We start from the raw sequence: 25,546 nt of genomic DNA on the forward strand, positions 1-25,546 counted from the left end.
GATAAGGAACGACCAGATCCACCAGGAGCTTCATAGCAGCTCGCAGCTCCCAGCTGACTTTTCAGCAGTGCCGAGACAAACAAACAAAAAAAAAAGAAGCGTAGTCGCTTGAAACTTCTCTCACTCTCATTTGTTAACTTGATATCGAACACAAGCCACAGACCCAGCAGCACATATATCATCTCCTCCATGTTCTACATCTTTAGAGTTGTTGTCTTCTTCGTTTAGATACACAATCAAATACGTCACAGCAGCTTCACTCCAACTTCTGCTCCAGGTGCTGAATTGTTATGGAAAAGAAACTTGGCCGAGTTGAGTCGAGCTGAGTAGGTACTAGTGTAAAAGTGCCAATACTCCGTATAATCTGTATCATAAAAAAAATTAAAGTTCAAAGAATTATTCCTAAAAGGTATTCTACACACTATTAAATTATGATGTGTACTTTGCTTTTACAATACTTCTACATTTTGGCTTTTTTAGTGTAAAATGTATACAAAACTGAAAAAAAGCCGCTCCCTTGAGCTGGTTCTTGGAATGTACACTTGTCTTGAGCATGAATTAAGCTTGAAGGGGACCTATAATGAAAAACACGTTTTTTCTTGCTTTAACATATATAAAGTGGTCTCCCCTCAGCCTGCCAACTCAGATAAGGAGGAAAGCAACAAAATTCTGCAGTGTCTGTACAGCCGCCCGGATGAGCCATCCAGTCTGATGTGGATCTACGAGCCGTTCAGATTCTGCTCCCGTCGTTACGTAACGACGGGAGCGATGCGTGAAACCACGCCCACAACTAACTCTGGCCGGAACAACAACAACTCCGCCGGCCGGAGCTTCCGCTATTTTGCCGTAGCGGTGTATCGCATCATTCACAGCCAATCAGCACAGTGCCTCATTATCATAGCCCCGCCCACTCAGAATCCCACATAAAGAAGGAGGTTAGAGACTGGGAAGATAAAGACATGGTTCAGAGGCTGAATTTCCAATTTATTTAACAAAAACTATCAAAAGCTTGTTTTTAAGACATTCAAGGCCTGTTTAAAATAGGTATTAGATGACGTAATAGGTCCCCTTTAAGTTTAGAGTAAATGGAGATCGCTGGTCACTTAACTTTGAGTGAAGCCTGTTTTGATGTGTGACATGAAAGCTCAAGCAGCTGGTGAGAACAAATATGATCAGCACAAAACGATTTACATCTGATAGTGAGTGTGTTATGGTCTATCAAGCTGAAAACTAGCTTATCGATTGGTGTATCTCAAATATTTATGTTCTCATCTAACACAACTAGGAACAGACACGTGTCATAAAACATACACAGTTTCTTTTAGAAAGGGCTCCACCAAAATCTTTGACTGTTTTATGGGCTTCTTGTAGATTATACAGTATTTAAAAACATCCAGTCAGCTGTGAGGATGAGTATAAATAGTGCTTATGCTCCAGAATCTATCAAATCTGAGCAAAGAATCATTCTTAAAATGCTTATATCAAAGGATTGCACTTTTTATTCTATCCTTGGCTTATTGGGAAATGTTATGGTGTTATATGCTTTTCAGCAAATACTGAAGTATTTAATAAAGACTGGGGGTATGATTAGAAGACAAAATCATTTTCAGGAATGGGAGGCTTCTTATCTGAAATGGATGACTGAATCGGAGAAGTGCCTGCTTAGGAAAGAATGTCATTTTTTTCTCTCAAAGCCTCAGTGCAGATAAGCTGGCGAATACCTGTTTATGATGACTTTGAAAGATTTTAATTTGACATTTTTTAATGTACCTAATCTTTTTATTGACATAGTTACTATTATGTCCTCTTACAACTTATAAAATCATTTTGCACATTCAAATTCACAAAAGCTAAGTAACTCTGCTGTTCATCAGGTGGGGGCCGGAGGTGAATGTCTGACTTTGCTGAAAAAATACTTTCTAAAAAAAGAAATTCACTTTAAATGCTGGACTTTTGGAAATCATTAGTGCTTGGTCAACACAAACAGATAAAAGTTTAGCTCCCAACAAAGGCAAGCAGAGGTGGAGGCGTTAAAAGTAATGCATGTTTGCCCCTGTATTGTGTATACCTGAGAATAAAGTATTTTTTCATCTTAATTTGTAAAAATCTATGAGTCTTTTTTTTTACATTTTGAAAAAGTAAATAAAGCATTTGTAAGATATTATTTTTCTTATAATAGTAATATTTGATTCATTGATTCGGAAACCTTCTGGGTCAGTACCATCCGTCTCTTACATACGGCATTCCCAAATTTGGCTATAAAAGCTCTGCTAAGAAGAGGAAGATCTCTTTCCAATTAAAATAAAAAAGGGATTTTTTTTAAATTATTATTATTTGATATGTAAGGGTAAAGGAAATATATATAATAGCAGCTTAAAGTAGTAACTTCAAGTCACTAAGTCTGTTTGATGTATAAACACTGCTGTGTGGTATTCACCAAGTCTTTTTGGATAAAAGAAACCTTTACTGTGACGAGGCTGATTTTATCAGTTTCCCCATCTAGTTTTATTGAATATGCATGGAATTACTTCAATAGACTAAAACTAATAATATATCAGGAGAAGAAGTCTGGGAAGTTTTTCTGCCTGAAAAGCAGTCAGTCCTGTGAAGGATGTTGAAAGACTTTCTTTAAGAATTTCTATGCACAACTTCCCATCATATGCGTCAGCTAAATATATCTAAAGTTTCATTTGAATGTGTGCAAAAAACAGTGATCAGATTGACTTTCAAACTAGAAAGTTTCATTTTTTTAAATCCTCTACAAAAGATAAAAACTTTCACCATACTCAAGAGAAATTCCTTCGATTAAAAGTAATACAATATGAAATTTCACGCACCAACAGTTCCTTTCCCACAATCGAGCCAAAGCCAGGCCTGTTGATTTCCCACTGTGATTTCCACTGCTTAACAGAGCCAATCTTCTTTCATTGCATTGAGGCAAGCTTCTGTTTCTTCTCGACCTGACATTCTCCAACTGAAACATGGCTGAGCGATTCCTGATTCGGGTTGTGATTCTTAGCTTCAATGGTGCTGTTGCTTGGACAAACAGTCAAATCCTATTATAAATCTATACATTTTTGTAGTTTCCTAACCCAATCCTAGAGATCAATGGGTCATTATAATTTAGTCTCTGGTAGTCTCTGGTTTACACTTCGGCATTGATCTTGGACTTGCTGGAACAGCTTCTGGTAGATTATGCATATGATTATCACTCAGGATGTTCACTGTTGACTATTTATGTCAGCTATTTTAGAGAGTTGATTGAATGGAGCACTGATCCTGATGCAGCTCGATGACATGCATTGTTTCCTTGGAATATGGAAAAGACTATTTAATTTAGTTTTAAATGACAAAGTCAGTGAAAACAACTGGGAACTAGAAGTCTTTTGTTGGTGACTTTATAAGCGTAATCATCTTGTTTAAAGTTCCGTCGTCCAACTACACTGTTAGCTCAGGGGGCATGGGGATACTGATTTACCAATGTCATGCGTTTTCTTTTATTTTTGATAGCGGCAGCACAGAGGGGCTATCCGCCCAACAGTGGGAACAGGAAAGATTTTTCTGCGTGTGAATTGAGGCCAATTCACAATTAGCAGATTTAAGCCTCATCCCGACTTGGCAGAATAAAGGGAAAACAACTATTGAGAGCTTAGTGGGGGTTCTCATAGGAATTAATGGATCTCAGGTGAACAGACGTTTAGTTTTTATGTCTACAATTGCAGATTTGAGGTGTCAAAATAAAGCCTACCAACCAAAAGCATTTCGGAACCTAATAGATCCGTAAATAGTTTCAGCAGAAATAGGTCATAAAAAAGTTGAAAATTGACTTGATTTTCAACTCATGCTCACGACGACTCAAAACAGTCTAATTGTTATTGATTGATTTGATACACATTTAAAATACTATGGGTACAGTTGTGGCCCTTTAAGGGAATGCAGTTTGTTGCACTGTCCTCAACAATTTTTTTTTTAACTTGATTGTCATGTCGACTTGCAGCCTCAATTTATCGATTGGCCGAACATGAGTCCTTGACATCCCTATTTTCCACCTTTTTGTGAACTCTTGTAAAATATCCCCCTTCATGTGTTACTCTCTTACCTGTTGGTCTGCTACTGTCTCTCCCCCACTTTGACTCCCTGCCTCAAGCCCTTGATGTCCCTGCATGGCATTAATGTATTTAGAGCAGACAAGCATTTATATATTAATGTACAGTATCACCACTTAGAAAAGCTAAAAAAGTATCTGTTGAGATTTTTATCATACAGAATGAAGATTTGTAACAACTGTTTTGCAGATGTATATAAGCTCATTCTGTAAACCCTGTTTACAGCATAAATTAACTTACTGTAAAAGTTTTCACTAATTTATTTTAAGACCTCACCTCAAGCCCTGTTCCATCCTCTCCTTTTCCTGTTTCCTTCGTGCTGCTGCGTTGCTCCTACTAAACATAAAAAATGGCTTCAGATCTAAGGTACAGCTCCTGAGCATAACGGTGGCCAATTTTAAAACTAAATGGGGAAAAATCCACTTGATCACTCTGGAGTAGCATTTCACCATTTAAATGGGAATAACACTGCTGGGTTCTAGTGAACCTAATCATAAACTTACCCTAATGAAATAATTATTGAAAATTTTTCTTAAAAAAAAAAAAAAAATAAATCTATTATCTATCTATTATAATCAATAAACCTAATAAATAAACCGTACCTCACACCCTCAAGCTCCACCTGGCTCTCATGTATTTTCTCTGAAAAAAATGTTATGTTGGAAGAGTAATACCGGGCTAGCACATATTTCACTAATCCATTAAAGACCTCACCTGAGCTTTCCTCGGTCTCTCCACCTTTCATTGCTTCTATGTACTATCATCCACCTGATAATACATTATTGCACATAATATCTAATATAATGCCATACATGTTGATAAATAGTCGAGTATGATTAGTCACTCTCACTCTTAAAAAAACTGAGTACTGTAGGTCCTGTTTTTTTTTTTTTTTTTTTTTTTTTTTTTTTTTAAATGGTGGCTGCATTGTGCTGAAACATTTGGCGAATGTTACTTGAGAAGCTGACAAAGTTAGCAGTTAAATTATGGACGAGTGGCCCCTTCCCGGGATTAAGATGACTTAACTCAAAAGATATGTTTTTTTTTTTAAATATGAATGTAAACTAACAATAAGACGTTATAAACAAACCATGGCAACGTTACCTGCATATCTTGTTACCTGTACTGAGTTTCTGTTTGACCGTCTCTTGATGCTGCGGTTAAGCCCCGCCCCCAAACCCTGGGGGCGGGGCGTGTGTAGGTTGCGCTTTCAAAATAAAAGCACGTGAGTTCAGGATTTCAAAATCTTTTTTTTTTTTTTCTTCTGCGGAATACATTTTTCCTGTCTCTAATATTGGGTGGGATGGGACACGTACTCCCCGTCCCCCTCGGTTCCTACCCTATGCTCATAACTTTTATCCTATAGAATCAAACTTTGAAGAGCAAACTAAAGACTCAGCTCTTTAGAATAGAATAGAATAGAATTGAATAGAATAGAATAGAATAGAATAGAATAGAATAGAATAGAATAGAATAGAATAGAATGGAAACGTTATTAATCCCCCAGAGGAGAAATTTGCTTGTGCAGTAGCAAACATACACACTCTCAACAATTTTACAAAGAAAAAACACACGAAGAATGAAAAGGTATATAAAAAAGTATATCCTAAAAAGAAAAAAGAAAAATAGCCAATAAATAGCTAAATAATTTAAAAAAAAGAGCAACATAAAAAATGAACAATGTATAATGTACAATGTAAGTCGCTTTGGATAAAAGCATCTGCTAAATGACAGTAGTAGTAGTAGTCGTATTATATACACAGTAGCTTGGCTACAACCATTTGTAGCCTTTAATTCAAGATAAAAAACAAGAACAACAAATTGTACATGTTAAAACTGTAATGAACACTCCACCTGGATGATATTTCATCTAACTCTGGGATGAATAACACTCATGAACAACACTCTCTTTGCTTATAAAAAGGCATCTTAACATTTTTATGGACCTTTATAAAGATTGTAGTGTTTAACCTGTATGATAATTTTAGACTGTACATGTGCCTTTAACAATCAAATGTTTGTTTTCTAAAATAAAACTGCTGTAACATTCTGAAGGATTATCTCTTTATTTAGCTCTGCCGTTGAGTGTTGTAGTGGTGCTTCTTTCATCATGCTTTTATTTTAATGCAAATTTTTGGTTAGCATTAGTGAATGGTGCTTTAAATACTGTATGAATGTATTTTTGCAGCCTGATCCAGTCTCAAGCATCTGAATTGACTGTAATCCAAACCTGGCAATTTATGTCAACGGATATTTTAAAATCTTAAAGCAGGGAAAAACATTTTTAGGCAATGCGTATATATGGAAAACAATGTCAGTTTATTTAAACTGAAACTATAAATACTAATTTAAAAAAAACACATAGAGCAAGTAAAATGCAGTGTTTTATCAATCCTCTTGCTGACTGAGAACTCGCAGCACCTTGGAAGAAAAAATAAAAATATTAAATATTAAGGAAACGCCTCTGGTATATTCACATGCATGAACTCACATCTGTATATTGACCTTTAACATCGCATCCCCGCAAGTTATCACCAAAAACTCCTTGTTTTTCCGTTCATTTCAGATGAATGAACCTTAACCTGCTGCCCCTGTCATGTTGCCTTGGACCACGAGAATCAAGAGATGAGAGTACTGATGAAAAATTCTGAAATCCTCTTTTGTTAATGGCCCTGGGAGCAATAAGTGATGAAGCAATGAACGGCTTTCTAATGTTGTGTTGCACCATGGGAATGAAAGAGAGTAGAGTAAAAGAGTTTTAGTTCCACCAAGGTCAATTGTTCCACTTTGATTTCATTATGAAGTGGAAAAGAGCCTGGTAATAAGCTTTTTTAATAGCTATGTTTCCAAACTTACTGCTGGGTACAACAGTGACAGCTGAAGAAAAGATATATTTTTATACTATAGGGATGATCCAATCCTATTTTCTCCTTATTGTCCAAATAAATAATACAAAGCATTATTCACAGCACAGACCCAAAGTCAGCGAGGCACCACTGGGTGAATTTAAGCACCGCTCAGCAGCTTCCTTTCTTTATTACAATTCACTACATAGTATAACAGACACATTAATTAACACGGTTTGTCACTTCCGTTTTATGTCATTGAAGGCATCTTGACCAGGCTGGCACAAAACAAGACGTGAACGCACCAAGCTATTTATCACTACTTTGTCATCATTTATATTTAGGTCAGAGAGTAAAGTCTAATTATATAACCAAAGGGATATTTTATCCCCTACGGGAGTAACCAGTGAAGAAGCCACCAGATTAAAGCAGATTTCAGATTGGTGTCACTGAAGTTAATCCAAAAAGCCACACAGGAGCCAATGTGAAAGAAAGAATATGTATACATAGAAAATGGGATCAGCTCAGAGATCCAGTGGGCCAGGCTACGTGAGGGGGAGCTCATGCTTTAATGGATTAAACCCAGTCAAGTCATGATGATAAACCTGACCTCCTTGTTGCAGTGAGACACTCTTACACCTCAAAGTTTATGGAGTACCGTATTTTCTGGACTATAAGCCGCTACTTTTTTCATAGGTTTTGAATCGTGCAGCTTATACAAAGGTGCGGATATTCTGTAGATTTTTCTTTCACCGCTCGCGGCGTTCTAATCGGAATTAGAATCAAAACTAAGACAAAATAAATGCAAAGAAGAATATGCCACTTCTTCTTTAGTAGATAGAAGTAGGTAAAAGCAGATTTCAAACAGATAAATAGATAAATAAATACTGGTTATTTTCTGTTGGTTCTGTCCCGTTTTAATCAGCAAAGTTGCTACTGTGTTAAAAGACACTGTTAGGCAACGATCTATTTAGGTACATCACTTACAGTTCAAAATCGTTCTTTACATGTAGTAAATATCTAATCTCACAACATAAATATCTGCGGCTTGCATATCTTTTTTTTTTAAATAGAGCGGATGCGGCTTGTATGCAGGTGCGGCTTGTATATGTTTTTTTTATTTTTTTTTTAAAAATAGAGCGGGTGCGATTTATATGCAGGTGCAGCTTATAGTCCAGAAAATACGGTACATATCTATACTCTGTTGTTTTCCCATCAAATCCTGTGAGCACTGCATCTAAAACGGCCCTGCAATCGCAGCCATCAGACTAGGCCCTTGGACAACTCTCAGATCCATCTGCGGAGGGGCAGATGACAGGGGAGTTTTGACTCGTACAACACGCCACACCACACCATGACTCACAGATGCAAGCCAGCTCAGTCAGGATTTGTCACCATAACGGGAATGCGTCTGTAGATGGACGCTCTATGTGTGCGTGTGTGCTCTTGGGTCTTTTGAGGGTGTCTGTGAGCATGCCAGTACATGTGTGGTGAGACTGCAGTGTCAACTCTAAAAGGGAAGGGGGTGGGTGGAGGAGAGAGGCTTTGACAAGTGCGTGATGCATGCTACTGTGACGGCAGCAGCAATCAGAAAGCGCTGGTGCTGTCAGAGACTGATAACCGGGAGGAGTTTAGCGTGACCCCTGGCCTACAACACGGTTCAGCACGATCCCAGACACATTGAGCCGTAAAAATGCTCGGGAGAGAAGATAATGGCTTTATTTTTGTTTATTCAGACCTTAAAAGAAGTCTAGACAAACTCCACTGATGCCAGAACAATAGGATAAAGCTCGCTGTGTACACGTTCACTGGAAAGTAAACAGGGTTACTGCCCTTTCTCTTTAAATCGACGTGAACGCCTTCAAATGTAGTGTTTGGTCTGTGACCTCTACACGCTCTGCTCCCAAATAACTGCATCAATAAATCATTTCAAGTGATTACTCCTCATTTTGAGTTCCAGTTCAGTATTTCAGAGGTAAAGTACGGCTGGAGATGAACAGATGGGTGTTTTTTTGGTTGATTTGTTTTCTACTGCAAACAATTACCATCCTGCCATGACCAGTGATGCTAATTAGGGAGCGAAAGCAAATGTAATCTAATCTATCAATCTTATGCATCACAACACACATTTGCATATTGTAGGAATAATTTTACTCTTTTCCATAAATGTCCATACCTTTATTTTTTGTCTTCAAAGACCTGTTAAAAAAAAAACTCAAAAATATCTGTTTTTTACATTCTTGTCATTGATTCTTACTTTGGTCTTGGCTCTGAGCTGTTTAATTCTAAATGAGGAAGAAGGAGTAAATTATTTTCTTCTGCAAGTTATTCCTTCAGACAACATCTTGTAGTCAAAAAAGAAATGCTTTACTGCTTTCCGTCAACTCAGAGATCGCTGCACACTATTTAAGAGGTATATTAATGTACAAAGTTGATATCTTTATTCTAATTAAGTTATGACCAACAAACATGGCTCTGCAAATGAATTATTTCATGCATTAATCTTTATATTTCAACGTGGCTACATCCTATCATACATTTTTCTTAATAAATATATATATATATATCAAATCTTGGGCGCTAAAAATCCAAGACTTGACATATAGTTTTTTTAATATCACAAAATTAATACCTTTACAGCTTATGGAAAATAAAGTTAACAGACAGCTCAAGCAAAAACACCTTTAGCTGCACTACAAATGTGGTGAATAAGAATTAAATTATGAATCTGATGTTCTTTTTTTTTTTTTTACAAGCCCGTTCAATGTGTTAGATGGCTTCCTTATAAAAAAGCAATGGGGATATTACAAAACAGCCTGATTTTGTTGATAGTAAAGCAGCAGTGGGTGGGATCTGTAATAAATTGAGTAAAACACAGAGCGTTGTGGCCCTTTAAAATAACTAATTAGTTAGTTCCTGCCGACAGAAAGTGCAAGCCAGGGAGAGATCGAGAGAGCTCTGAAGAGGCCTTCAGCTGCCTGACCTGAGCGTGAGAGTTAAAATAATTACACATCTCAGATCTTGGCTGATCTCCGCAGCTTAACGTCCACCGTCAACAAGCCCGTCTGGAGCTCCACAATTGCTTGAAAATTGTAGAAAATAGAGCAACTCTTCTGCAAAGCTTATATTCGGCTTTTTATGTTGTTGTAAGTCTTAAGAGAGCAACAGAGGGAGCTTCCTGAACGCTCGTCTACTCAGAATACTATTAAGTAAGGATAAACAAAGCCCTGTGTTTTTGCATTTTTAATGCTCTCCATAATACACTGCAACAAGATAGCAGGAAAGTTGGAAAGACTGATGCTATGGCATCACAGTGATGCCCTGCAATGACTGCATCACAAACTTCCCCATAATAAGTGACATTAAAAGAACAAATGTGCAACACTTAATTTGGCAGTCACAATTCAAATTAGACTGTGACGGTATTGTCAGGATAAAAATATTTGATTTGTTTCAGTATTATGGATGATAATGTGCATAAATTCAATACAAAAGGATGTACTATACATGCAAAATGAACATGAAAACCAAAATAGCCTCTGCAAAAAGAGGAATGTGTGCATTGATTGCAAGTGAAAATGGTATGGTTTAAATAAAGCAGCTGTAGTTTGTGCATTTTTTTCATTTTTTTTACCCGCTTAATCCTATACAAGGTCACGGGGGTCTGCTGGAGCTTGTCCCAACTCACGCTAAAGCACCTGCACCGGCTCCTAGATGGCTGGAAAAGGTAATTCACAAAGACACATGGTAGCTTTATCTAACAAAAGCATTAACGCAGCCTCTGCTCGAGTGTTACACCCTAACAAATCTGGCTTCCTTTTCTTTTCCCATATTAAAGGCAAGCACTTTTACAAATGTGATGCATCTGATGCAGCACTGCGGTCTGTCACATATCTCACTTGGGAAAATTGAACCACTTCTTTTTCACAAAGGTAATGTGACTACCTTTGTTTGACATTACACCATCGCCTTCAGTGGCTGTAGCTGCCATCTCAAGCTTACTGCTGGCCTGTGAAGCTCACGCATGCTCGCGTCTCCTAGGAAATGGCGACAGCGACAAGAAACTGCTGGCGCAGACGTTTGAGGGACAGCAGAGGAAGAGCAGATAACAATTTTACCATCATAATTGTTTTTTATCAAAAGCTGCTTTTATATAAAAGAAAAGAGTCAAATTAATGATTTAATTCTATAAAAAACATAAAAGTCTTATAGTTTAAGGTTATACTGTTTTGTATCCTTATTTGCCTGTAAATTAAACCTTAATACTAGCTCATTGTATGATCGCAGAATGGCCATTTTTCGTGCCATTCTATCTCAGTTAACGCGCCTCATTCTTTTCTCCACTGTGAAACATCAGTTTGTTTATTCATTACAACACCTGTCAGACAACCTCTGTAGTCAAGAAGGACGCAAACGTAAAGAAACTTTCAAATCTACAGAAAGTGTTTAACACGCAAAGCCACTGTGTGGCAAATCACTTTAAATTTTAATGTGGTTGAGGATGAATTAATTTACAGCTAACAAGGTGGCTGTCTTATCTAAATAGATTAAACACGGCCAAGGATCCTGAAATGTTATTGTGACTGCGCATTGCAAATCTATTATTTACGCTGTAAAACTTATTTCACTGAATGTCACACACCAAAGGATCTTGGCAATGTCTAAACACTGATTTTCTCATATATATATTTTTATAATATTATATTATTACAGCAATCTGCCGTTACATAAAGTAGAGCCTGGGTAGAATTTAAATAAGCCTGGACAAGCTGCTGAAGCAGCTACAGACATGTTTTGCCTATTTGAAGTCCATGAAAAGCTTATGCTCAATCACTAACAACCACATCCAGCCCTCGGTAACCCACAAGCATACAAATAAGTAAGTGCTGGGAAACGTCAACATAAATTCAAATGCAGTCCCTCTGGATCCATATGAGTTTCTATCTTACAAATACATGCATATATTTTTCTGCACTGAACAACAGTTTGTCTTTTTTTTAATAAACTCTTCAATTACAACAAAACCAAGTCTGACATTCCTTTATACATTTTTAACTAATCTATATATGTTTAATCCTGTACAGGATCCCAGGGGTCTGCCGGAGCCTACCCCAGCTCATTACAGGCGATTTCTTTCAACAAATTGTTATTTATTAATCTTTTTCCAGTTGTTTCAGTGGTAACTGTTTGTGGTTCTGGTAACAACAACTGTGTCTGCGACTGTGTATGTATTTATGTGTAGAAAGTTGCTTTGGACTTGGCAATTTGAAAATAAATAAATATAAAGAGATCTAATTACACCTTATTAAACACATTTTAAACACAAACACAGTGTCAGAATCAAATAAATATTTTAAGAAATTTCATGCATTCTGAAAACGAGTTGTGAGTAGTTAACCTTTTCTGACTGTGAGCCAGTAATGTTTGGAGAAAAAGAGATAAACAACTCAAACTGTTTAAAGACCTTGGGAAGACGTCTCATGTTTTGGGATTTTGAGGATATTTTGTACATTTGATTGGTGAAAAGTTTGAGACATGATACCAGCTGGAATTTACAACCAGCTCGTGACCTAGGCATCCCAAAAATGTCAAAACGTCAACGTCATCTTGCACTTAAAGGAGCTTGAGGCTCCTTTTAAGAAATGAGACTCTCTAGCGCCACCCTTCACCACGACGGCCGTCGGGGGTACTGCAGCCAACAGTGAAGCCGGCACGGGAGAACGGGGAGAACGCGCATGCAGCGTCATGCGACGTCACATCCGCAGGACAGCGCGGGAAATTCGGGACCGAATTGCAGCACATTTTGCAGCACACAGCCTGTTCAAGGCAAAGGAGAGATACACTAGAGGGCTCATTCGTTTGGGTTTGGAACGCTTCACCTGACATTATTACTAGAAAACTCAAAATGTATACGGATTTTTTTCATAAATCCTGCCACAATCCGGCCTCAAGCTCCTTTAATGCATCTTAGAAAAGTTATGTCATCTTTTAGTTCATCAACTATCATCAAGAGCTGAAAAGGTTCCCAAACTTTTGTCACACTGCAGAATATGAAAAAAGTTTTTGAAAAAATGACCAACTACGTCCTATCAACTAAATACATCACGTACATTACCATAATCAAGTTGCTGTTTGATTTTCACGTTATTACAGAAATAATTTCGCATATATATTTTTGTTCTTTAATCAAGTCCTGTAATTTATTCTGTATTCACATATCCATAATTCACTGATTCTGATTTAATTACACAAGGCTAAGGACTGCATAAAATCAACACAAAGAGTACCAAAATGCATCTGAAATAACGATAGCGGCGATCTGAGGACGTTCAGGGTTACTCGTCTCTATTTCCAGAGTGTCTTATGGAGAAAGCTCCTCCTAAAACTGGAAACCCTGCGATATGCTTTCAGAGAGCGTGAGCTGAGTCAGATGAGTAGGTAAAGAAAAGTTCACAAATACACAGCGTCGCCTGCCCCGTGACATGACCTGAGCATCATACTGAGCGAATTCTGTTGTTTTATTTACTCCACAGTCGGGCTACCGGTGCCGCTGTAAATTTCCGAGCATGATAAATGACTGTGTGGTTTGAATCGACTCGGCACTTAATAAATCTTAAACATTTCCTTGAAATTTAGAGTAAGTGGTTTCACCAGAGCAGAAATATATAAATATATATATATATATATATATATATATAAATATGCATATATTTTTCAGTGTTCTCCAAATTTCTGAAACGAGGCCAGGTTTGACTACAGTCTACTTCGTGTTTGTTTTGATGATATTATTGTTCACCCAGAGGGCACACATCCCCACCCACAACAATGCTGCAACTGCATAGGCAGGAACAATGCAAAACTCCCTCAATACTGATGCTATGTGTAATGCAGCCTTTTGCAATAAATGACAAGAATAAAGAAAACTGAGAGAGTTCACTTTGTAATGAAGCTCCAGTTGGAGTTTCATGAGGCTTCAGAAAGTGACCATGTTAATTTAAAGCCACAAAAACAATCAAATAGCATATACTGCTTGCTGAAATCCCCACAAGACCAACTTTCAGTCTCACTTTGAATTTACCGTGCCTTAAGGAAACTAAAAAGAATGAAAGCTGGCATCCGTCTCAATGTAATCAAGATTTTCTGCTCCATTCCAACTGAGGTGTTTCTGAAAATAAAAAAAATAAAAAAAATATGTTGTGATGAAGACTGAAAAAAAAATCCCCATAACTGATAACTTCTGCAACAGAGTCCAGAGGCTGCTGCATATTACAGACAACGGCAGTGTCCACATGATACACTGTATATGTCAAAGAAAAAAAGATTTGTGGGTGTACGGTTGCACTAATGGAGCACTCCTCTGACAGGGAGCTTTCAGTCATCTTATGAAAGCAACCTGCATTTCCGCAGAGGTGAGTAAAGTGGTTTGTTTGCAGAGGGATGTTTAAGATTTTTTCCCAAGAATCACACCAGTAGATTTTAAGGTTGCATGTACAGTATACTGTTGTGTTTTCTGTGTCTGGTTTCTGTTGTACACGCCACTTCAGCAGTAGCCACTTAACAACTTTGTTGCGACAGTGATATTTAGAAGATGACACACTTGCCTAACACCACACATTGTCACAGTCAGATACTGCTCATCTCATCAAAGGAAATCACACTTCTCATAAGTTTAGAGGCTGCAAACCCACGGACGACAATGGGTGTTGAATGCACATTAAACAAGGACCATGCACAGCAAGAGAAAACTCAGTCCCTTAACCATCACTAAATAGACCCATTCCGTGTCCTGAGGTAGTAGCCTTGTTGTTCAGAGTCAATCTGAAAGAAGTGCAGTCCATTTTTCCATATCGGCTCGCTTCACTGACGGAGAGAGACTATTTTCACGAAAAAGAGATGAGGCGAAAAGAGCCCAATGGGAAAAATTACTCTGCACAGTTTTAAAAAGAGCCGTGAGTTGAAATGTGCTACATGCTTTTAATTAATGACAAAGAGGAGGGGGATGAAAGCAGGCGGGGGAAGAGGGACTACAGACAATCAACATAAATATCCTACTATGGGGGCTGAAGGGAATGCAGAAGCAAGCACTGGACTGTCAGCTAAGGGCCTGATTAATGACAGCTCTGTATTCTGGAGGTGGATTTTATTTCACAGTCATGCCGCTCCTCACTCGGCCCCGAGCATCACAAAACTACATTACTGGTTTACCAGATTTGCTCATTATAAATCAAACAGCAGACCTAATTTCCAGGATTATCATTCCTTTCTCTTCACCAAACATAATGTTAAGTAAGTTTGTTATTTTGTACACATGAAAAATTCAATTTGCATGTTAGTATTACAGGCTGTACTTTTCCATCACCACTGCACAAAACTCTGTCCTGTATTAACAGTGAAACTATACAGGTATGAAAGGGGGCATATGAGGTTTTATCTAAAAGCGTGTGACACACTTTGGTCAAAATACAACAGTGGCATGGTACAATAGCACGTCTTCCAACTCTATTCAGCTTTAGGAGGTACAGTCAGACACCCAACTCCAGCCATCTTCCAATGTATTCCATGGAGATTGTCTTTGGATGCACTCACAGCAGGGAGTCCCTACCATTCCCACGCTTGATTACCCTAAAGCCAGGTTCTTTCTGCTAGTATGAGTGCTCTTTTCCATGCACCAGCATGGCATGGTTTCTGGTCTCTGGCACAGTTGGAAAATAGGTCTGTGGAAGAGAGTGTGTATGCAACATGTGGATAGCATGTAGATGCTGCACTTCACTTCACAATCACTTAACAACATGGCAGCATGATCCAAAAATTCAAAGCTGTGAGAGGGCTGTTTCTGAACAGCGAAAACTCAAAAGTGCCTCAAAGTCAATTGTAGTGAAGCATGATTGAGGCTGGATTAAAGTGAGTTGGGGCTAGCGGCAAAAATGGGAGTGGAAGGAGGTGCATGGGTGTGCCACGGTACAATTTGGGTAGTATGAGTGCATTTTTATTTGTAATCTGTCCCACAGCTTTGTGCTACCTGCTTCTGGAGTACAGCAAGATGTAAAGTTGAATGTTGGATGAAGATAAAGATTAGAAGGTTTGAGAGTTCTGCTCTGATCTGGGCTTTGATGTCACAGTGCTCTGTGAATCTGAGTCTTTCGTTCAAAGACATATTTTCAGAAAATGTGTTTGTTGTGTACACCAGAGTTTTTAAGTTGGTACTTACTTCACTCATCTGAAAATGTGCTTTCAAGATGATAAAAAGTGATGTTTTTTCCTGTAGATATCTTTCCGTTTAACACAATCCATAACATTTTTTTTTATATTAAAGGAGCTTGAGGCCGGATTGAGGCAGGATTTATGAAAAAAATTTGTATACATTTTAAGTTTTCTAGTAATAATGTCAGATGAAGCGTTCCAAACGAAAAAGAATGAGCCCTCTAGCGTATCTCTCCGTTGCCTTGAACAGGCTGTGTGCTGCAAAATGTGCTGCAATGGTGCCCGGAATTTCCCGCGCTGGGCTGCGGATGTGACGTCACATGACGCTGCATGCGCGTTCTCCCCGTTCTCCCGTGCCGGCTTCGCTGTTGGCTGCAGTACCCCCAACGGCCGTCGTGGAAAAGGGTGGCGCTAGAGAGTCTCATTTCTTAAAAGGAGCCTCATGCTCCTTTAAAACAATATTATATAGTATTACACATTTTCTGGAATCATGTTTAAATAAGGACATTAGCAAGTATCCATTAAAATGACAATAAACTGTATCATTTTTAAAGTGAGAAACCTCTAGTTTGCAACATTTACACAATTATAAAAAAATACTATTTTATCCAAGTAGAATGGTGTGAAAAGATTAATTTACGTTTCTTTAGAAAAAATTCTTGTGGTGGTATTAAGTTGGTTGCAATCTATAATTTATGCTACTAGATGTCATTACATCTCACTCACTGGACTTTGAAGTGATACGAACAAAAAACCCTACCATACAGATGATTTACATTAAGATCACAATCAATTTGTGATCACTTCCCAACCAGCAGCATGTCATGACAGCCATGGATGGATTTTTCTGTTTAAAAAAGGAAAAAAAAAACATACTGGAACAGATATAGATTATGAGTGATCTATTTATTCATGTGTATTTGACATCTTCTTTAGAATACAGAGGCAAGCAGTCATGCAGCTCATTGTTCTACATCAGTTGTCTTCATATATTAGTATACATCAGCTATAATGATGCAACATGACTATTTCAGTGCTGCACATGCTTAAGTTATAATGCTTTCTATACTTCAACATCAAACAATTATGGCATTATTTAATCCAGTGTATGTTTTATACAGTACCAATAAATCTCAAAATAAGTAACAGCTAAAGCTGTAAAAATCATGAAGTGGAGAAAAAAAGGTCCACTGGTAACCATAACAAATTAAGGTATCCATTTGTCAAAGATGAAATAAAATCGTCATTCCCACATTCCTGCATTGCACACACTGCAAAAAAGCAGAGATGCTAGGGTTCATTGCCACAGGCTAAAAGTCGTGATCACAAAAATACCCCCACTAAAAAGACAGATGGTAGGAAAGATACTGTAGATGAGGCTTGCCGAGACTGACTGTTATATAAAATGGAATATTTGTAATCTTTGAGCCGTAGAACGTTACATGAAATTACTGCCATATGAATGCTGAAATTGTGGACACTGCTGAATGAAAATGCTCCAAGCCATACAGCAGTATGAAGTGACATCTGCACCCTAATCTTTTGTTTTTGGTCTCTGCAGCTGTCCATGTCAACATGTGCATGGGAAGATTTGATTTTAAAGGGCATTCTGAGATTTGGCTGTTGCACACTGAAAAAAAATCTAAATGAACCATCCATCTATTCATCCATTAATGAACTTCCGCTTATCCAAAGTCAAGTTGCGGCCAAACCTATCTACAATGAACAATCTACAGACATCTCATGCCCTAAAACATAATCCTTGGAAGTAATTTTCAACATTTGCTTTTATTTTTGCACTTTGTCCTTGATTTCTAAACAATATTAACTGAAAAACTTCCTTTCAAACATGAAAACATTACAGTTTGTAACCAAATTCAGAGAGAAAACACTATATCATGTTTTATTCCACACAGATGTTGTACATATTAAGAAGAGTCCAGAATTGTAAGCAGAACATGACATGTTGCACACTCAGTACGTTTACATGCAGCAAAGAGATCGGATTTCTGATCGTATCAGATAACGACATGCAGAAGAACGGATCACTTGTCTGAGTTTACATGCTGTTCAGAGATCAGATAACTGGCCAGAGTGAACCCCCCCAGAGTAAATTCTCCAGCATGCGCAGACTGCAATATCCGATGTCCCCGTATCCATGGCGTTAACAACCCGATTGTGAATGGGTTATAGGTGCTCCAACCCGATTACTAAATGTCCGACATAGGTCAGAACTAGATCGGGTTCAGGTGTTTACATGCAGTTTAAAAGTCCGAGCGATGTCTTATACGATCAGTAACCCGATTGAACTGCTGCATGTAAACGTACTGACCGTTTGTATAAAGTTATACAGCAAATTATTCTGCGTCTGTGTTTCAACTAGTGTAACTTCTGTCTGTCCCTGTTATTTCTGTCCACTAACAAACCCGAAACTTCACCTTGCATTTTTGTTATTCTCCCAGTTCCAACACATTATAGCTCCTCAGACACTCTCAGTCCTTGCTATCCTCTGAGCCGTTCCCCTCAGAGGTGTAATTTTCTCACTCAACATTAGCAGAGCTCACTGACATTATTCCTAGATAGCTAAACAATGAAAGCGTCCCACAGCCTTCTAACAAATCTATTGTTATTTAATTTTATGCTGAAAATGTTAGGCGAGTGACAATGGAAGCTTTATGAATGAACGCTTGCTTACTGCAACAAGTAAAGATGACAGAGTAACGGAAGGAAGAGCCCTGACAATAATAATTATGTGGTATAATGATTTTACATGCAGAGGATGATTAGTGAAAGTTCAGGCAAGCTGAACCCAATGTGTCAATGAATGTAAGCACAGAGGTTACATTACCATCATCGTACTTAAAATGAACAACAGTTTTGGAAAGAAAACACTATTCTTAACATGTTGTTAGGACATTTACATCCACGGTATTTATAATTTTTCTAAATTTGTATTGGCCTATGTCCCAAATTCCTGAAGTGAGGCCCCTCCCCCTTGATATTTGTACTCCATCATTAACTCAAGATCAAGATCAAGATCTGGCACAGAAACTTTAGGTGTCCAAGGTTATCTGGCACTGAAATGTGCCTTTGTCGTCTGGCAAAAATGAATTTTGCTCAGTCACATGTTTCTCACGGGCAGCAGGGCTATAAAACCTTAAAGAGAAATTATAGTCTTTACGTCAGCGCTTCAAGCCTAGAAACCATTTGATACCGCTGGCCATATGTGCAGAACATTTTATATCTCTGCACTAAATCTTTTGGAAAGAATTACATATTTGCTTGGATATGCAAGTCTGAAGTCTCTTTTGGGGATTAACTGCTTTCAGTAAATCACACTGCACCTGAACTCCTCACTGTAATGCCTGAATGAAAGCCCTGGTGCTTTTGTGTAACATTTTGCAACAGCAATTAGACCAAGTAACTTATAGATATTTCTTTCAACTCCACAAGTCTAAAATCCTGCCGTCACATTGGCAGACATAAATGCAAATCACTCTTGGGATAATTTGCTGTTCGGCTGCTCAGAGGGCTCTGACAGATTGCATTGTTTTGCATTTAATTCTTCATAACTAGGATGCCAATTAGGATTTTTCATTTGAAGATATAGAGCTCATTCCCCGTTGACATGTGGAAAAGTTCTCTATCTCCAGCTGCATTCGCCCATTATCATTGTGTTTCACACAACTAGACATATTAAGCACATAAACATGAATTGTTAGGGTGATATGGCATGATGTGAAAAGACTGAAACCCTAAGAAGACTTTATTATACGTCAATTGATATGTCAAATCATGCACAAATGACAGTTATTGCACTGTGGCTTCATCATCATTTACTTTCACCGTTGACATGCCTAAACAAAGAGTAGGAAACAGTAATGGAAAGATGACACATTTCTGCAGGACTGAAAGTCATTTCACGAAATAAACAAGAAGACAATAATCATAATTAACCATATAACACTGAAAATGTACCATACATAAAAAAAAAACTCAGCCATCACGTGTGTTCAGTCCCATAGGACTCATTTAACACCAGGCAAGGTAGGTGATTTCTTAGGCCCCCAGGCCATGGGGGGGGTTGGTCTGACAAACCCTAAATTACAGCAGAGGGGTAGAGTTGTGAAAAGTGTCAACGACAGTCCTCCCTCGGGGGGCCCCACTTGACCCAATTCACTCTGGTGTAGTGACAGCATTAAAATAATGTAATTTGCCAAAAGAAAAGAAAAAGTGGAGAGGCTGCCCCTCAGGCAGCGAAAAGAACAAAAAACATCACAAAGTAAGACTTAAGTAAGTGGAGCAGATAACTATTGAGTATTATTCTAAACAACTGAAAGCTGCTACAATAGTTTAGCAGTGTGACAGGATAATGTAGCTTCCATAATCACATTACTTTTTTATTTGCTACCAACAACACAGCCTGCTGTGTCATGTGTTACACAGAAATCCTTTCGGTGCAATCCACCGACTCTGCTGACCGTGATGTAATCGAATCAACTGCAGAAGTCAGAGTCATTTTGTTATACCGACCACCAGACAACACACGGTTCTTTGCATGAAATAAACATGTTTTCCTTTTTGCCCTTTTAGAGTAATGTAATACCTGGCATTTTACAGGAGACCAGTAATGTATTGATTCAGAGGTAAAAGCTGACTTGGTCCACACCTTGTGTTGTTGTCTGATTAAAGGAGAATCCAAATTCTGTAATGTAAAGCAATTAAATATGATGTATTTTTATTTATTTATTTTCTATCTTAGCAACAGCAGCATTTTCTTATCAAGAAGCTGATCTGCCACCGTCCACCTCCAGTAGGAGCACCGCCAATCAGGGACAGGATGGGACCAAATTTGTTTGAAATGGGTCCACTATGAGCATTCAATACTACTATGGAGATCATTAGTTTTCCTTGTCTTTTCATCAATTTTACCTACGGTAACTAAATATGTTAAACAGACAAATGCGGTGTGGCACTGTGCAGGGAAATAGTTAATAGAGGGTCATTTAAGTTTGAAAAAAAGGCAACTACAATATAAAATCCCATCATTATATCCCTGGAAGCTGTGGGTCAGCATGTCAAAGCTCATGCCCTGTTGGTCAAATCCCTTCACAACTGACCTGTATACCCCCCTTGCAGGTGGTGACCCCTCCCCGGGTTGGTGGTGAGGTTCTGCCTCAAGTAGAGGAGTGGAAGTACTGTATCTCACGGTATTGTTCTTGAGTGAGGGAAAAATGAAGCAGGAGATTGACATGTTTAGTGAGGCATCAGATCTGATGTACCAATGTTCCTCCACTTTGTGAGGAGCTAGAGGCGGTTTGAGCTGATAAGGGTGGCTCCTGGTCACCTCCCTGGCAAGGCGTTTTAGGTATGTGGAACTGGGTGGATGGACCCCTGGGCAGGTCCTGGACACACTGGAGATATTATATATCTCAGCAGGGCTGGAGACACGTTGGTATCATCCCAGAAGAGCTGGAGGAGGTGATTGAGGAGAGAGAGTTCTGGGCATTTCTGCTTAGACTGCTGCCCCTGCGACCTTAAGTTGAATAATCAAAGTTAATAGATGTATCCGTGGCTCCTTACCACCTGTCTGCATGAAATTCCTTCAGCTGCCTGTCCTCCATCATCTTTCACAGCCTGCAGATATTTTTTCCACCTCTACTGGCACCTGGCCTGCAACACTCTGTCGGTGACATCACGTTACTACCGCTAGCAGTGGAAAGGCAGCTGAACCGCTCTAACAACCCTTTGACATTTTGATGCATCAGCCTCCAGAAACTTAGATTTAACTTCTCCTACTCACCTTTCTCTCTGCATTTTCTAAAATGTTTTTGTTGATGTCAGATTTTTTCATTACACAATCATGACAAATGGTGCTTAAAGGGGCCCCTTGCATATTCATGCCCCGGGCCCCAACAGACGCTGGAGTAGCCTCTGTTTGTCTCTACTATTTGAAAATGTCATTTTTTATCCACAACCGAGTGGGACAATTTTAGAAGAGAAACATGTACACAGGAAATGTTTACAAATTTTCTGACACAGACAAGCAAATCCATATGTAATTGCTTTCTTCTATGCAAAAGCCGATTTTATGGTTGACTTGTTGATCAGAAAAAAAATGCGAAACCCTATCATGACTGCTTGTTGTGTCAAACAGATTATGCACACATGCATTAGAGAAGCAAAACCACACCTAGCCATGAAAATAACAGACAGACAGACAGACAGACAGACAGACAGACAGACAGACAGACAGACAGACAGACAGACAGACAGACAGACAGACAGACAGACAGACAGACAGACAGACAGACAGACAGACAGACAGACAGACAGACAGACAGACAGACAGACAGACAGACAGACAGACAGACAGACAGACAGACAGACAGACAGAATGATATAGAACCAAAAACTTATTGTTGATACATTCTGACGTCTAATTGTGTCTGTCTTCTCGAGGTATCACAACTTTCTGTAAAAAAAAAAAAAAAAAAGGAATACCTGACATAATCCTCCTCTGGCTGAGACATTTTATCTGACAGTGATGGGAGAAGTTGCCCCACTTTCTGTTTTTTTCCCCCATGGGAATGGCCCTCACTCTTCCCTCTTCGCCCCGCTTGAAAACAGAAATTCAGGCGCAGTGAAACAACTGCACTAAATACAGCCCTGCAGTTACCATAGAAACCAGCGCTGGTGCATCCCTGACTAGTCCAACTGTATTTCATTTTGCACTTGACCCAGAAAAACGCTGGGAGGTAGATGTTTCGTTTCTGTCTATCCAAAATTTAAGAGCTAAGGTGATACGACAGACAGGAACAAAGAGCTTCAGAGTGAATGGAGGATAAGCAAAAAGCAAATTCATCCTAAAAGAAACAGATGGTAGTGGTGCAGGCGTGTGAAAAGGATAGAGATGTACACACGTGCAAGCGAAAGATGATGCCAAAGAAGCTTCAGGGAGAGTGGATTTACACTGACAACAAAATCGAATACTGCTGCAAGGCTGGCCATAGGTAAACTGAACTGGACAGTGCATGATCACTTTTGAAATACATCAAGTGCTACTTGTGTTGGCACCTTTCCTGAGATAGAGGACGAAGCGACACAGATTCTTTTTTTTCCCAAGAAATGGTGTGGCAATGCTGTTCTTAAGTTATATAAGGCAAGGTGCTGCATTGCATCACACAGCTTTGTCTTAAAGGCAGACTGTCCATTATTCTTTAAACTAAGGCAGAAATAACATTACATTCAAAGTTATTATCCAATTACATTAAAGCATCTTTAAGTAGAATACATTATTTATCAGAAGACGTAAGTTAAACATCAGAAAGGTCAGTTCTTAATGATATACTGTTATGTTCCGGTGCTGTAGGTACCTAAAATGTCCATGGCATCCTACTAAGTTAACTAATTTATACTGAGTTCTCTGTTCCAGTGGGACATTATTATAGAGCTGAAATAGGTCATGGACGACCCATTAAACAGAAGTTTTATTCCACTGAAATTCCATCGAAATATCTACAAGTTAGTGAACTCAATTTAGTATGTTTTTCAATGTATGTGGACTTGCGTGTATCTATACAAAAATGGACAGTATCCAGCATGTGTATAATGCACTTAGAAATATCTATGAGTGAGAATGATATGAATGAATAAGTACAAGCGTGTATATCAATTCACATTGTTAATAATGTATGCTTTTTTGTATAGATGAATATAGGGAGTCAGGGTAAATAGTGTACAGTGACATATAACTGCACAGGCAAATAATCACTCAGGTATCTCCTAATTTATACTCAGGTATACGACAATATATATCTATACTGTGAAAAATTCTTATTAATTTATATAGCTTCTAAATACATTAGGATTTTTGATATCTAATAAATAGAGTCCATCTGAAAGAATAGTATTGAGTTTAAGAGGCAGGAGTTGATACTTTTGTTTACTTCTTCCTACTCCTTTTCAAACATGTCATGACTGCTGCTGCTACCAAAAAAAAATGTCTCTCTTGCATTCATTGTTCAACTGTTCAAGCATGTCTGTTACCAAACACTACCATCTTCGAAATAAAGGCCTTTGAATTGAAATTGCATTGAACTGAAAAGACATTTACATTTCAGACAATTAAAAATTAAGTACTCCACAAAAACATCACAATAATCAACATAAACAATGCCTCTGATGAACTCCTCAAATTGATTGTACTTTTTTTTGTTTTAGCTGAGATATACCAGCAAGCATGGAGTCTACAGCGTCTGTATCCTGCACCCTCCTACTGAGAGCAACAACTCATCTCTACAGTGTGAGAACAAGTGAACTCCATCACGCAGAGCCACAGTTGCATTTAGGCTATGGCCCCCTAAACACGCACAAGTTCCCAAGTCTATCATGATCACAAGTCCAAACTGATCTGTAAAGTTCTTTACTTTAAAGGAATTACCGCTGCTGGAATCCAATTTCGTGTTGGTAGTTAGACTTCATTTTGCATGTACAGAAAAATGATATGTGTGGGCTTTCTGCATATAAAAGGAAGCTTTGTAGTCAACAGACACAATAAAAACAAAATTTCAATAAGAGAGTCCAAGAAGACAAATGGGACACTGCTTAATACATTTTCCAAGATAAATAATAAAAAAAAAAAAACCTGTGTTACTTGTGTTACTGTCTGTATTTTCTAATACAACTACTTGATAAAGCTTGTGTTTTGTATACACACTGTACTAAGTATTAGGAACTGAAAGATTTTTCTCAGTATTTGCAGGATATGCTGCTACCCAGACCAACATTCCTGCAAGACTTTGTTCCCTTGAAAACATTTAGGTAACCCATTTTATTTTTTTCCTTTTCAAAAGTAAGAAGAAGTGGACTATAAGTTGATATAACAGGAAGAAAGGCTGAGAGACAAGTCATGTATGATTTCAGCACCTCTGGAAGTATATCCCTTCTCTCTTTCTGTTCTCTCATGTTTGGAGATTGTAATATTTGAGTGCACTTCGAAATAAAAAAAAAATTAAAAAAAAAAAAGAAAACATTTAGGTAAATCAAAATGCCAAAAACATAAGAATAACATTTTAGCTGACATTAAATTCATAAATTATACTAGTGACATATTTTATATTAATGATGATGATGCCAGCAAAAAGACAAAGAAACCCATCTCATTTAAAGGATCATTTGTGAGTCTTTAAGAGAGTTTCAAGAATGCCAACATGATCATTATCTTTATAAATAAAAGTTTTAAAGGACACAAAAACGACCCATGCAGAAGCAGGAGCTGGGTTTTGTTGCTCACTTTTCTCTGGAGGCCGAACAAGATTTATCATGAGCAAAATAGCTGACAAATAATGTTTTATGTTCACTGACAAGAAAAGTCGCGTACTTTTTTTCTGA

General features: G+C 38.2%; 1 protein-coding gene across 2 annotated transcripts in view; it reads right to left on the bottom strand.

Moving 5' to 3' along the window:
• lrfn1 (leucine rich repeat and fibronectin type III domain containing 1) overlaps positions 1–25,546 on the bottom strand; it is a 173,287-nt gene that overhangs the window by 92,591 nt on the left and 55,150 nt on the right. Inside the window, exon 1 of one of the 2 annotated variants that reach the window (XM_061720392.1) lies at positions 4,100–4,151. The exons of the other annotated variant lie outside the window; for it this stretch is intronic. The gene's annotated coding sequence lies outside the window, so the exon portion shown is untranslated. Of the gene's footprint in view, positions 1–4,099; positions 4,152–25,546 lie in introns of those variants that run through there. 2 annotated transcript variants of the gene reach the window in all.

This window comes from Cololabis saira, chromosome 4 (genome assembly GCF_033807715.1).
Source record: "Cololabis saira isolate AMF1-May2022 chromosome 4, fColSai1.1, whole genome shotgun sequence".
NCBI classification, from domain to species: Eukaryota; Metazoa; Chordata; class Actinopteri; order Beloniformes; family Belonidae; genus Cololabis; species Cololabis saira.